The sequence below is a fragment of the Mus caroli genome, unplaced genomic scaffold (assembly GCF_900094665.2).
Source record: "Mus caroli unplaced genomic scaffold, CAROLI_EIJ_v1.1 scaffold_8693_1, whole genome shotgun sequence".
Taxonomy (NCBI): Eukaryota; Metazoa; Chordata; class Mammalia; order Rodentia; family Muridae; genus Mus; species Mus caroli.
The window spans coordinates 36,798-52,387 of NW_018390066.1; the positions used below are offsets into that span (position 1 = coordinate 36,798).

Here is a 15,590-nt window from a genome sequence, read left to right on the forward strand (position 1 = left end):
CAAGTACAAAATTTGAACAAATGAGTTTCCTCCCAAGTGTTTAAAAACATGAGTGACGTTATGGGGCCTGAGAATATATTATTCTATGTATTTACCTACCTATGTTATTACATGGGTGGTGGACACTAGTTGCAGAACCCCAGGGTAGACAGTGTTTAAGAATTCCTCCAGGGCTCAGGAGCAATTTGAAAATATTATGAATCATAACTATGGAACAAACACCTCCTTTGACTAGAGAAATAAAAGCAGGCAGAAATTTGATGTGCTGATATGCATGGCACTCCAAAATCCAGACTGACCAGGTTTAAGGCAGGACAAATATGTTCATTTTAGTGGGAGTCTTCCTTCTCCTCATGATTCAACATCTCATGGATAATTACATTGATTCCACATGCTTTTGGAGACTAAACCTGAATGAAGTCAATGATAAAGATTTGGATCAAACTTGTTCCTTCATCCTTGGAGGAGTTAACATGCCTATGGAGAAAGATTATTTCAAGGAGACTCTAAATGTCCTATAAGTGCATTTGTATTTTCCATCTAAATGATAATTTGAACATTTCTTGAGTGCTCTGAGGATGGAGATTAGGAAAATGCTTGAGTGTTTTGTACTGTTGCTAAGTCTGAACACTAAGAAACAACATTATTTCTTTTGCAGAATCAATCATAGTTTCTCCTTTTAAGTAATTTAGTGACGGATTTGGTTTTCTTTAAGTCAGGTGGCCTCCGACTTGAAGACTGGAAGCTGAGGAATAAAGGACTATCTACATTGATTCTTCACATAAAGCCCTCCTATTAATAGTTTTTACTGCACCCTAAACAGTGATGACATATTGAAGATGATTCTGTAATATTTCATTGTGTTTTACTCTGAGAATATGCAAAGAGATGGCCATAAGCACTGCTGACAGTCCTTCCTTCAGTTTGTTGCTACCAGAGCTTATGCAGATTACAGTAATTTCTATGGAACATAGAGCTGTGAAGAACTTTATATATATACAAACTTACTCTCTCAAATTCATTAATATGCGGCCACTTCTTGTCTTCTGAAGCTTCATCAAGTTTGGAAAGAGAAGAGCTTTACACTCAGAAATTCACATTTCATAGGATTGCCTAGATGGACATTTTTTAATGTATATGGACAAAGAATATTTAGGTCATTAGGGATCAAGATATCCAAATATTTTAAAAGCTAAAATTCAAAAGCACTGTGGCTTCGTGCTTCCCTCTGTTCATGTACAATCACTGGCTTTTATTGTTTTATTGCGTTCAGTTCTGCACTCTCTTTAGAGTAAAATATATATGGATCACATGGAATCCAATGATATGTTTACATTCCTTGAATAGTGAGGCTGTCAATAGCAATGGAGGCTACTTACATCCCTTGTCACTGCATTGGGTAAAATCTGTGGTGTGGGTTAGTTGGAACACTAGATAACAGTGATACTGTAGTTTTTTATTAACTTTCTCCATTATTTAAGAAATGTCATCTCTTTTCATGTCTACGTTCCTTAATATCTTAATCCATTAATGAGAAATATATATATATATATATATATATATATATATATATATATATATATATATATATATATCTTCGGGGTCTTTATTCAGAAATTTTATTAAATATAGTTGCACCTGTTACAATGTGCACATTGATACCAATGTGGTATTAATACCCATATTTATAGACTACTGGTAGTTCATTTTCCTGGAGGGGGTTGCTTTTTTTTAATTAGGTATTTTTTATTTACATTTCCAATGCTATCCCAAAAGTCCCCCACACGCTCCACCACCCACCCACTCCCACTTCTTGGCCCTGGCGTTCCCCTGTACTGAGGCATATAAAGTTGGCTCCTCTTTCCACTGATGACCGACTTGGCCATCTTCTGATACATATGCAGCTAGAGACAGGAGCTCCGGGGGCACTGGTTAGTTCATATTGTTGTTCCAACTATAGAGTTGCAGATCCCTGAAGACCCTTGATTACGTTCTCTAGCTCCTAAATTGATAGTTCTTTTTAAATACAACCTTTTAGAATACTAGGTTGCACCGACACTTTATGTAACTGGTGCTTCCTAAAGTTAACTTGTAGGAAGTAGTTTGAGGCTTGCACAAGATCTATTCTCAAATTTCTTTTGAGTATTGGAAAATTTTAATTGAGTTTTTTGTGTATTAATAAAGAATATTAAAAATTGGCATATTTTATAGAATATAGAATGAAAACACCAGAGGGGTACAAATTTTGTTGAAAACCTCATTGCATTTACTTCAAATTTAATCATCAAATATATAGGTGTATGTTTAATGTTCATTGAACATATTATAATGAAATGACAAGAATGAGACGTGAGATACTCTACTTTACAAACACATAAATACAAATACAATCACAATATGTTATTATTCCATTGCCACTGTCTTGTGGCAAACTTGTATTACAAAAAAAATGAAAATATTCTATACAATTTACACCAAAATGTCTTCTATTATATAAGCATATAATATTGGCACATAAAATATCACAGAAGTTTCCTTATTTTCCTAGTTCTCATTGGAAGCTAGTGTTGTCTTAGTGTAACTGGAAAGGCTATCAATAATGTTTCCCAGAAATTCAGTTATAAAGATAAGAAGTATCCAGAGTGACTATATCATATTACTTTGTAACTAGAAAGTCAGTGAATGTGTATACTTTCACAATTGAACTGAGGATAGGCTACTGCAAAGTATCTTATAAAACACTTGGATGTATTGCCCTACTATGACCTAAACAAACCTTGTTCAAATACATGCAAATATATGCATAGGCATGGATCATTTACCAAATACATGTTTGATGTGTGAATTCACTTAAAAATAAATATTTAGAAGAGATTTTCTTTCAGCAAAAGATTGATAGAAAAATAAGAAAATGAGGATAGATATAAGAGAAAACACTAGGAATATTGGAAGCTAATTATATGTGATTATTACTACAGAAACCAAAGTTTGCTGCAAAAAGACTATTATGCACTGATAAGTAATATTTTCACTATCTTAACTAATTAAATGAATTTTACAAAAAAATCATGAACTCAATGGGTCTCATAACACATGTATTTCTACATTCCTCAATAATTTCAAAATGAAGACATGTTCTGAATTAAAGTTTTGTCAATATCTGTGGTTTTCCCTTTCTTAAACGTCTGATCAAGCACTGAAAAACAGATATGGGAATGTTCTCTGTGGATGAGGTCAATACCATATCTTATTTATGGGAGAAATACTGTCATGAAATTTTAAAGTGTTTACTATTTTTCCAGGTTCCCAATTCAATCTTTCTCACAACAAAAGCCATTTGTTTCAATCTTTAGAGGACAGAGGCAGAAGCATCCAGTACAGTATAGTGCTTCTATTGAGTACAAATGATCATGTATTTACATTTGTCCATAATAATCTTTATACTCTTTTACAGAAAAACAACTAAAACCCACAAATATGCTTTAGTATTGGCATTTTCAATGGATGAAATCAACAGAAATCCTGATCTTTTACCAAATATGTCTTTGAGTATAAAATATAATTTGGGCCGTTGTGATGGGAAAACTGTGACAAATACAGCCCATTTTCTTGATTGGAAAAATTATAAGTGTATCCCTAATTATTCTGTAATGAAGAGATTATGTGTTCATTTCTGCTTACAGGACCCAATATGACTGCATTTTAAATTTATATTATCAGATGTTCCTGGACATTTTCTTATCTCCACATGTGAGTTATCATAGGCCAAGTATTCTTAGCATCATGTCCCTTTGGGGGACTTGACAGATATTAAGGAAGTTAATGGATGAAATTAGACTTATGCTTATGTCAATCTATGTAATTCAAGTGAACTTACTATTTAGAGAGATGATAGGCCTTCTGCTATGTACCACCTCCAGAAGTTGATAGATTCCAGAAAGAAGGAATAGAGGAAGAAATGAAGAATTGAGTCTGGCAGGGTGGTAGAGAGAATCTTGCAGCCTTGACTGACTGGCAGTCAGAGTGTTTCTCTATTTAAAAAAATCTCAGTAAGCAGAGAAACATTCATGTTGTTCCAAAACATAAAGAATATTATTTCTGTCCCATATGTGTTATCTTCATTTTGGTCATAAATTTAGATTATCATTGGTAAACTTTACAATAACAGAGTTATGGTGGTGTTATAAGTTTAGTGATCAATGATAAATTATGATGGAACAAAATAATATTTTACAAAAATGGCCTCTATAAGACACCTTTTAAGTATCTGGAGTATTTTTGTGCAAAGATAAGACAGACGATTTTTAGCCTAGCCACTTGTGACATTTCAGTGGCACTGGAGTGGAAGAAAACCTCCAATCCAGTCTGTGAAGTTAGCCATTTTACTAACAGTGAATATATGACTAACAATTAAGGGTCATAGTGCCAATTTTCATTAGACAGTATGGCAAATATTTCATCAATATACTGCTTTAATTATTATAATTCATTTTAATAGTATAAAGGTTATGTCATTAGCTTTATGGAACTTATTGCTATGTCTTATCTTGTTTTTCTTTGGTTTCTTGGTCATAAGATACAGGAGTAGACCTTCACAAGTGAAATTTTCTAAGAAGGAGGAGTTATGAGTTTTCAAAACCTCATTCTTTCATATTTTCGCACATTGTAATTTTTCTATTAATATAAGACACTTGTATGGAAGAGATAACTCCATCGAATCTAACATTGCTTCTGTATATTTTCCTCAAGAGATACAATTTATGAGTCCTAGATATTTTGACACATAATTAAGTGGGTATTTAGTAGTATGAGGGTGTTTGTTTGTTTGTTTTTTTAATATGATCTGCTACTAACACTTTTAGGCTGCTGACCTTGTTTACATTTTTTAAATGGACTTTCTTCTGGTTATCTGTGTCCTGAAGAGCCACAGAGGCAGATATTCCCAGAGTATTTTGGAGTCTTATCTTAAAATGGAGGTCTCTGGCACTTTTTTGCGAGTTACAAACTCTACTGTAGAAGGAATACCTTCAAGTAGGGAAAGGTAAATTTTTCTCTAAAAGGTAAAGCAATATTTTGCATAGGACTTTTCTGTTAAATCTTAGAAGAAGTATTTCTGGATTGAGGAAGAAATGCCTTTTTAAAAAATATTAGGTAAATATCCCCAAGTTGTAAATATATTAAAATCCCTGTAAGCTTTGAGAACACAGATATCAAGACTAAAACTGAAACACAGAATGGCAGTTACTTTAACATGCAGATACATTTTGTTGCATCTTTGTCAAAGAGCTAAGCTTGCAGTTACTATTAGAAATAGATGTGCCAGGATTGAACATTTGCTCATTTGAATCAGAGATGAGANAAAAAGTCACAGTTAATCAACTCTTTGAAGGTAAATATGATTACTGGTTTTATTGGCTGTACTACACCTCATGCTGCTCTTTGTGTTGTAGTTCCTTCAGCTTACCTATGGAACTTTCAGTTCCATCATCAATGATAATGAAAAATATCCCTATGTCTATCAGATGGCCCCAAGGAACACATCTCTAGCATTGGCAATGGTCTACTTCATACTTTATTTCCAATGGAACTGGGTCGGCCTTATCATCCCTGATGATGATGAAGTCTATCAGTTTCTGTCATAGTTGAACAAAGAGAGCAAAGGAAAGGAAATTTGCTTTGCCTTTGTGAACATGATAGGAATCTCTGATATTTTGACCTATGCCACAACTGAAATGAACTACAACCAAATTATGATGTCATCCACAAATTTTATTATTATTTATGGGGAAACAAGCAATTTTATTGAATTGAGCTTCAGAATATGGGATTCTACAGTTATAAAGAGAATATGGGTTACCACAATAAAACTGAATTTCCCTACCAGTAAGAAAGACTTAAATCATGGCACATTTTCTGGGACTTTTACTTTTCTACCCCACCATGGTGAGATTTCTGGCTATAAAAAGTTTGTACAAACATTGTTCCATCTCAAAAGCACAGATTTAAACCTAGAAATGTGATAGTGAAAATACTTTAACTGTGAAGATTCAGCATGTAACTGTAAAATACTGATGAATTTTTCATCAAATGCTTCATTAGATTGGCTAATAGAACAGAAGTTTGACATAACCTTTAGTGATGGTAGCCAAAACATTTATAATGCTGTGTATGCCATGACCCATGCACTCCATGAGACAAATCTTCAACAGGTTGATAATCAGGCAATAGACAATGGGAAAATATCCAGGTATCCCTGCTTTAAGGTAGAGTTTCTTTTATTGGATAATGTTTGGTGTCTTCAATTGCATAGCCATTTAGTGTCTCTCAGATGTTCAGACTTAAAGAAATAGGAAATATTTTGAAAATAGAAAAGTTTCTGATATTTTTTAAAGAAAAAGAAAATCTAATGATTGTTATGAATGTGATTGGTAAATGAAGTTGCAGATTATCAATGAAAATTTGTGGATTTTATATAAAACATTCAGATGTTAGCTCAACCCTTTCAATATTGGATATAATCAGTCTTCCCCATGGATTTTCTCTGTGATGAGAAGATATGTTTTATTTATATTTGCCAATTAAATGGAAATTATTTTAAGGCTCCAGTGAATATGCCCGCAGTGCACTCTCTTGAGTAACTTACTTGGTTTTCTGATAGTAACTGAACATGAAAGAATGTTGGTACTCAGTTCTGTATATATGAATGTGTTTATATGTGTGAATACATATTTTCACTGTGTATATATACATGTTTTACTGTTTCTGTCAATCTGTGTTTATATTTGTGTGGCTTTGAACATACAGGTTTATTTCTTTGTATGACTGGGTAAGAGAGCTACAATTTTTCTATGTATGAATTTCTTATTATAAGTGTGTTTATATATGTGTGTGCGTTTCTTTCTGTTTTTGTCAGAGTATGTGTCTTTGTGTACCCTTGTATGTATTTTGTGAGTGTTTGTATGTGCTTTCATGTATTTGTGTCTGCTTTACTGTTTATCTCTCTGCCAATTTCTTTGTGCTTGGCTTGACCTTTGCCTGTCTTTCTGTCATTAGTTGTGAGCATAAATTTCCCTGTGTGTCAATATCATTCTGGCCTGGTGGTTATATATTTATAACTTTCCGCAGGTGTTCTCTCTCTCTTTGTCTCTCTCTATTTCTATCATCCTCTCTCCTAGTTGTGAGCATAAATTTCCCTGTGTGTCAATATCATTCTGGCCTGGTGGTTATATATTTATAATTTTCCCCAGGTGTTCCTTCTCTCTTTGTCTCTCTCTATTTCTATCATCCTCTCTCCCTCTATCTCTATATCTTTCTCTGTTTGTCTGTGTGCCAGGAAATTTTTATAGCTGTGTTTCTAGTTGAGTGCATATATGTCTTTTATGTGACTGAAAGTTATGAGAACATTTATTTATATTTGTGTGTAATTAAGTATATAGCTGTATTACATGTTTGACTTGGAAAGGACCTGAGCCTCTCCTTGTGTTAGTGTGTGTGTGTGTGTGTGTGTGTGTGTGTGTGTGTGTGTGCGTGTGCGTTGCATACTTGAGTTTTGTTCTGCATTTTAGTCTCTTTGTCTTTGGTACTGTTCACTGAGAGGAATTAAATTCTTGGAATATCATGATACTTTCATTTATCCAATGGCATTTGTTGTGATTTTTTTCTTTCATTCTTTATACATTGTTGCCTTTATTATGGAATCAGAATACATTTTATGACTTGAAGGAATGGTATATACAATATAGTGCAATGCTTGTATTTTAGGTAAACTCCTTTCTGAGGAAGACCCACTTTACTAATCCTCGTGGGGATAAAGTAATAATGAAACAGAGAGTGATACTGCAGGAAGACTATGACATTTTTAACTTTGGGAATCTCTCACAACACCTTGGGATTAAGTGAAATTAGGAAATTTCAATGCATGTTTTCGACATGGTGAACACTTTCACTTACATGTAGACATATTTGAGTTGGCTACAGGAAGTAGAAAGGTGAGTGTGTACTAACTTATTGATTTATAATACACAGCAGTCAACACTGTCAAGTGGATACACATTAACATGTTGAAATAAAAAAAATTAACATCAAGAAACAATTTCTAGGTTCTTATTATGTTTATTTTGACATTTCCCCAATTCTTTGAAGATTCAAACATGCATAAAATTAACCTATGTCATATCAGAACTATTTTCTAAAATTTAATGAATACAAAACTGTTCTTTACCACTGTTTGGTATACTTTCCTTGAAATTAAACAAAATATTTTTTCACTTTGTTGCTGTTAATAAATTGAAGAACAACGTCATATTTTTAATTAAAGTGTACAGAATTTCAAAGGAACGTAAAGACTGCACTAAAACGTCAAACAAAGAATAGATATTAACACACCTCATGTACAGCAATAACAGAAACCAGACAAAAGCAACAAATAAATTTCAGTTATAAATGAACACTTGTGTTAACATTCTGGAAATGAAATCAAAGACCACAGTGCTGGCTTAATTTTTTAAGACACTCCTTAGTTGCCTGCAGAGGGTGGGGAGACACATTCACATACAAGAGGAGAACAGTTCTTTATTAAAACAATGAGGAAAATGTAAAGTGTAGTAAGAGGGAAAAAGGAAATTTGAGAATAATAAAAATTTGAGAAAATTTGAGGTAGATATTTATAGAATAATTCTTGAGAAAAACACCTACACACCCATAAAAGAGAAAAAATCAGAAAGCAAAACAGAAAGTTCATTCTCTGAGAGCAGAGAGAATTTTTTTTGAAATTGAGATTTCTTTTTTTTTTTTTTTAGTTTTTTTTTCTTTTTTTTTTTTTTTAGTTTTTTTTATTACATCTTTTCCTCAATTATATTTCCAATGCTATCCCAAAAGTCCCCCAAACCCTCCCCCCTACTTCCCTACCCACCCATTCCCATTTTTTTGGCCCTGGCATTCCCCTGTAGTGGGCCATATAAAGTTTGCATGTCCAATGGGCCTCTCTTTCCAGTGATGGCCGACTAGGTCATCTTTTGATACATATGCAGCTAGAGTCAAGAGCTCCGGGGTACTGGTTAGTTCATAATGTTGTTCCACCCATAGGGTTGCGGATCCCTTCAGCTCCTTCGGTACTTTCTCCACCTCCTCCATTGGGGTCTTTTTTATTTATTGAAAATAGCATGTTACCCTCACATAATATATCCTACCTACAGTTCCCTTTCCTTCTACTGGGATGTGACCAATTCTCAGTTTTACTTGTAATATATCATAGTTAATACGCTTATTTACCTCCCAACAGCCTTTTCATCAGATCTACTTTCTGTTACTCATTAGGAAATAACAGGATTCTATGGGAGAATAACAAAATAAAACAAGATTAAACAAAAATTCAGACATCATAATAGGACAAAATGTTCATAACACTTTATGGTAAATAGACATATGAGGGTATCTTAAAGGAACACTCCATATTCAAGTTCACTACACATAGATTTATCATTTTCAGCAATATGAAACCAGTGTCTGCATTATCTGCTTCTTTTCATAAACAGTCTTTCATGCTTGGAATGCTTATTTATTCAAGGTTGTATTTGTTATCTATAATTTAAAGACATATTTTTTCTGTTTCAACTGTCTTCCAATACTAACTTGCTTTTCTGTTGCTTTAAATAAACTTTGATAATAAGTAAAGTAGGAAGGAAAGATTTGATATACGGGTTATGTACCCTCATGAAAAGAAAAGTGTGGATACTGGGAAATGGGCATTAAAGCATAGATATTAAAGAACAGATAGGGTATTTCAAGGAGGAATGGAACTCGGAAAAGTGGATAACATTTCAAATGTAAATAAAGAAAATATCCAATAAAAAATGGAAAACAAAGAATAATACTTACTGACTCTGCTACCCATAGTGAGATGGGCATACCTATATCAATTACCAATTAAGAAAATGATTCAAACTCATACAGACAGGCTAGTTTTGGATGAAAAAAAAATCTCAAATAAAGTTCCCCATGTCTGTTTACAATGCTTAGTGCCAAATTGAAAATAAAAATGTAAAAGCATCATGTTGCAATCTCTATAGTTTCTGCACAAAGATCACTAGCAGCTCTTTTTCCTGAATTAAGAGACATTCAGAAAGTATCCAACATTTCTTCAATGTCTTTCCAATAGTCACAGCTGTCCATTAAACAATGGACAATACAAAATGTCTACCAGTTGTTATACATAAAATAAGCTTATTAAACTTTCAATGGGCTTATATAATACATAAAAGAATATCTAAAACTATTATCAGTATCTGTCTAATTTTCTTCTTAGAAACCATCCGCTGTGTGCAGTGCAGATTGTGGTCCTGCATTCAGAAGATCCTGGAAGGAGAGAGTGGCAGCCTGCTGTCATTTGCAGCATCTGCCCTGAAAATGATGACGTCAACTACAAGGCAACTTTTAATATAAAATAAATTAATTTTCTAATTTACTAGTTGTAGACATAAAAATCCATCACAAAAATCCTACCAAAAACCAGCAAATAAATTAAAAACCAAACACATATACCTTGTGTCTTTGCCCACATACTCACTCATTCCAAGTTCATGGCAGATTACATTTTCACAAAGAAATACTTTAAAAAATAAAACTCACTTTGAAGGAATAACCCACAGGACTTTCCCAATAATTAATCTACTATAAAACTACATGTACATTACATTTTTGTCACAAGTTTTAAAAGAATTTATTTAGTCATATTTCCTGAGTATGTCTGTCCTATATATGATTATGCACACCACATACATATAGGAGTCTATGAAGAAGCGATTATAATATAATAATCTACTGGAATGGATCATGAAGCTGACTGATAGATACAAAATACGTGTTCTCTGTAAGATTAATGTAGAATACAAAAGTATTTGCAAATTTATGACAAGCTGTTATGTATGTAATATTCCCAGGGCCATGTTAAAAGCCAAGTGTGATATGAGTCCAGACACTATAAAATAAGTGTTGAACAATGATGTTAAATACATGAAAAGACTCATGTTTAGTATACTAGATACCACATCAATTACTATAATAATTATTTATGGTTGACAATATTCATAAAGTTTGTAGTTATCTTTTCAATTATTTTGCCTTTCATTCAATATAATGAATTAAAGTTCTCAGAAGAAATATTATGCCTGTGAGATTATAAAATAGTTAAATCACTTGTGAACAAGGTTTACAATCTGAGTTTATTCCCATGATGCATGTACTAGATCCAAACAACCTACTCAGAAGGTGTCTTTTGAAGTCATGGATTCCAACATACACTACACATGAAAATATTTTTTTAATTATTTTACTAAAATAGTTTTAGATATTAAAACAAATAAGCATTAATATTTACATCAATGAATTCCACAAAAATATCTATGAAATGTTTTATTTCATTAATTGCTTATGTGAATGGGGTAGGTAACACTGGTACAGGTACACATATGAACAAATAATAACCCTGTCTGTACATTTAGATGCACTAATGAGATGCCTGGCATGGGTGCTGGAATCTAAACCCAGGTTCTCTGGTAGAGAAAATTATTCTGTTTATAGCTAATCCAACTTNTTAGGCTTTTAGGCAACTTATCAAATAATAGCTCTACACAAATGCATTTTTGTAGATAAGAATTCTGAAAACCAAAGAAGTACATCAACATTCTCTGAAATGACATTAAAATTAAGTGCAAATACATTCATAGTTGATATTGCAGACATGATGGGAATTAAAACTTAGGAATGGGGTACTATTGCTTAACACAAACCATCTGGGTTACCACTCTTGCTCGAGGATTCCTCTGTTATATTGTTCATTCTATTTGTCCATACTGATTTCATCCTTGAGTACGTTCACAGACACTGAATCGAATAGGAATGGAGATGAGGCAAGGATAAGTGTGCTCAGCTTTCCAAATAAAGAAGGAATCAAGGTAAAAGACTTCTTAGCAAAGTATCTACAGAGGCTTCTTTTCCATCAGTTCTAATCTTAGTTCATCTCTCAAATAATAATCAGAACTTTTGTTTATTTATTGACAGATTAGGATACATCTGCAGACTTCTTTAAAGTGCTCTGCTTTTTAAATAGTAATATTTTATTACCTCTCATTCTCTACCTGCTTATGGCATTACAGGAATCACTTAAATTCAATAATGCAATTGTTACATTTACACAAACATACATATAAATATGTACACAAACACACAGCCTACATGTTCAATTTAATATTGTTTCTATGTCAATGAGTTTAAGCTAGTGAATTCTCCAGTATATATTAAAGATCTTGCCAAGTAGAAGTAAGACTCACAATGTGTCACAGGGAATGAACTCATAAAAGTCAATGATATCGGAAAACAGTGATCAGAGGCTTTTGTATTTTTAAAATAGCCCAACCACATTGTGGTTTATGATTGTATCGTTTTAATTAAATGATCTATTTTATATCAACATAGTGGCAAAAAGGGGTTTAGGAAATTTTCGTTTCTGATAACATTATAAGTGATATGTTCAACAAAGTTAAATAGACAAAGAAAAAATGGATTGGTTTTATTTTCTGTAAAATATTCATGAATATTATGAATTGAAAGCAATGCTGTGCAGCAATGCCCTTAAAATTACATGCCCAGCATCAAAGGCAGCATTGCAAGGCTCCTTTAAACTACTTTACTTGAAATTCCTTGTCAGTAAATTTCTAAAGCAGCACTCACTAAACATTTCTTTGGAAATCAGATATGGATCACTGTGTGAAATGTCCAGAATAGCAGTATGCCAACACAGAACAGAACAAATGCATTCAGAAAGCTGTGATATTTCTAAGCTATGAAGACCCCTTGGGGATGGCACTTGCCCTAATGGCCTTTTCTTTCTCTGCACTCACAGCGCTGATACTTTGGGCCTTTGTGAAGCACCATGACACTCCTATTGTGAAGGCCAATAACAGAATCCTCAGCTACCTATTACTCATATCACTCAAGTTCTGTTTTCTGTGCTCCTTTTTTTTCATTGGACATCCTAACTGAACCACCTGTGTCTTACAGCAAATCACATTTGGAATTGTATTCACTGTGGATGTTTCCACAGTTCTAGCCAAAACAATCATTGTAATTCTGGCTTTGAAATTCACAGGTCCACAAGAAGTTTGAGAAACATCTTGGTATGAGGGGCACCCAATTACATCATTCCCATATGTTCCCTATTTCAATGTATTCTGTGTGCAATCTGGCTAACAGTTTCTCCTCCATTTGTTGATTTTGAAGAACATTCTTAGCATGGAAACATTATCCTTGAATGTAACAAGGGCCCAGTTCCTGCATTCTATTGTGTCCTGGGATATTTGGCCTGCCTGGCACTTGGAAGCTTCACTGTGGCATTCTTGGCAAGGAATGTACCTGACACATTCAATGAAGCCAAATTCCTGACCTTCAGCATGCTAGAGTTCTGCAGTGTCTGTGTTACCTTCCTCCCTGTCTACCATCACACCAAGGGCAAGGCCATGGCTGCTGTTGAGATTTTATCCATCCTGGCATCCAGTGCAGGTATTCTTGGATGTATCTTTGCACCCAAGATATACATTATTTTCGTGAGACATGAGAAAAATTCTGTCCAAAAAATCGGGGATAAATTACATTCCTGAACAAATATTTCTGGAATTCTGTCAAATGAGAAATTTGTACATACCTACCAAATACTGGGTTACAGTGCATATATCTAGGTTTAGAATCACTCTTACTGGATCCTGTAGTGATGTCTAGAAGTATCATATCTACTCACTTGCATGCAATATGCATAAAGTCTTGCACTCATTCACTTGATTCATTTCCTCTAGGAAAACTAAAATTCTTAAATTATTATTACTGTTTTATTCATCACTTTGCTTTCATGGAGATTTCCCCCTGGTAACATCCAATAAAACTTGATAAGGAAGATTTATCCATGATCTTGTACAGAAAGTAAGTTCTCAGACAGACAACACTACACATAGAAACCATCTATCATATCTAACAATCAATTTGACAAATCAGTAAACTAAGGAATCAACAAAGATGAAATCAGAGCACATTTTCTGATTTTCAATAGGAGCACACACATGAGAGATATTGCCTGTCCTCTTCAGCTGCTCTTCAAGCTATCAGAGAATGGTTGAAAATGGAAATGTTATTTTTTTGCTCTCCAATACAAAAATGTTATATCCAACAATGAACTAAAGCTGAGTACACCTGTGGTTGAACTAGGAAATAGTTGTAAGAAGCTGAAGAGAATGGAGCCCCATAAGATGATCAGAAGTCTTAACTAACATGGACAAACAGATACTCTCAGAACCTGAGGTCCATGACACATATGCAGCATAGACTGCCTTGTCTGGCCTCAGTGATAGAATGCACATCTAACTCCCCAGAATCTTGAGACTCCAGAGATTGGGATTGTCTTGGGTTTTGGGAGGAGGGGGAAGAGGAATGAAATGCAGAAGAGCCAGGGGGCAAACTGGACTGTAAAAAAAAAAAAAAAAAAAGATTAAAGGATAAAAAAATAAAAAAGAAGAAATTAAAATAATCTTGTAGATAGGTGAAAATTATAGTTATACAAGAAAAATATAAAATTAGTGATATTTGCATGAAACTAATATCTTCTCAGAGACTGCCCCCAGTTTGCAGTTCTGATTGAGGATCTGGAATCAGAAAAGTCTCAAAGGGTGGCATGGGTGCCCGAGGCTTTGACTATGATGCTTCCTGGAAAATGGAATTTCCAAAAAGACAATGGAGTGTTTGCACCTAAACTAAATCCTTCACATTTGTCAATTCTCTTTCCAAAAAGGATGCCTAATGGGTCTAAATAGCATCAGCATCAATAAAAAGTGTTACTTCCATAAGCTACTATTTATAGAAATATGATCATAGCAATGTCCCTTTAAGGAACACATTAAGCATTAACATCAACAATTTACTCATTGAAAATTCATGGAAGATGTTATTTTTGCAAAGTTAGATGGGATATTCCACTGCAATTTAAGGGAATTCTACACAAGTTTATTATAATACCAGATGATCTCCTCTAAAATTACATTTCTATTATTTTCCAATCATTAATATTAATAATATTTCTCATTATTTTTTACATTTAAGTATATGTCCCTATATATTTCCTGGTCACCATGTAAGTGTAGGAGCCAGAGGAGAGGAGAAAATGGCAAAAGATCAATTGGACTGTAATAGTTGGANGCTGGAAATCAAGGTTCAAGACCTCTATTTAATTAAAGAAGAGGATAAATGATTTCTTGTAACATTAGAAAAACTTGCTAAGGTAGAGATTAACACGTTCTTCATGATCTAGACACTTCCATTTCAAAAAATATCACATGACTTAATATCTAAGGATGTGTGGATTATTTTTGATACATGATGCATAGAATATGAAGAACCTTTTTTTGAAGATTTGCTTTTATTTATTTTATGTCTATGAGTACACAGTAGCTGTATAGATGGTTGTGAGCCATCATGTGTCTGCTGGGAATTGAATTCAGGACTTTTGCTCACTCTGGTCAGTGTGTTCTTGTAACCCAGCCCCCAAAAAGACT

At 33.6% G+C, this 15,590-nt stretch overlaps 1 pseudogene; it reads left to right on the forward strand.

Annotated features, from left to right (window-relative positions):
- Nucleotides 1-320: 320 nt before the first annotated feature.
- LOC110288461 lies at nucleotides 321-13,652 on the forward strand (annotated as a pseudogene).
- The last annotated feature ends 1,938 nt before the right edge of the window (nucleotides 13,653-15,590 follow it).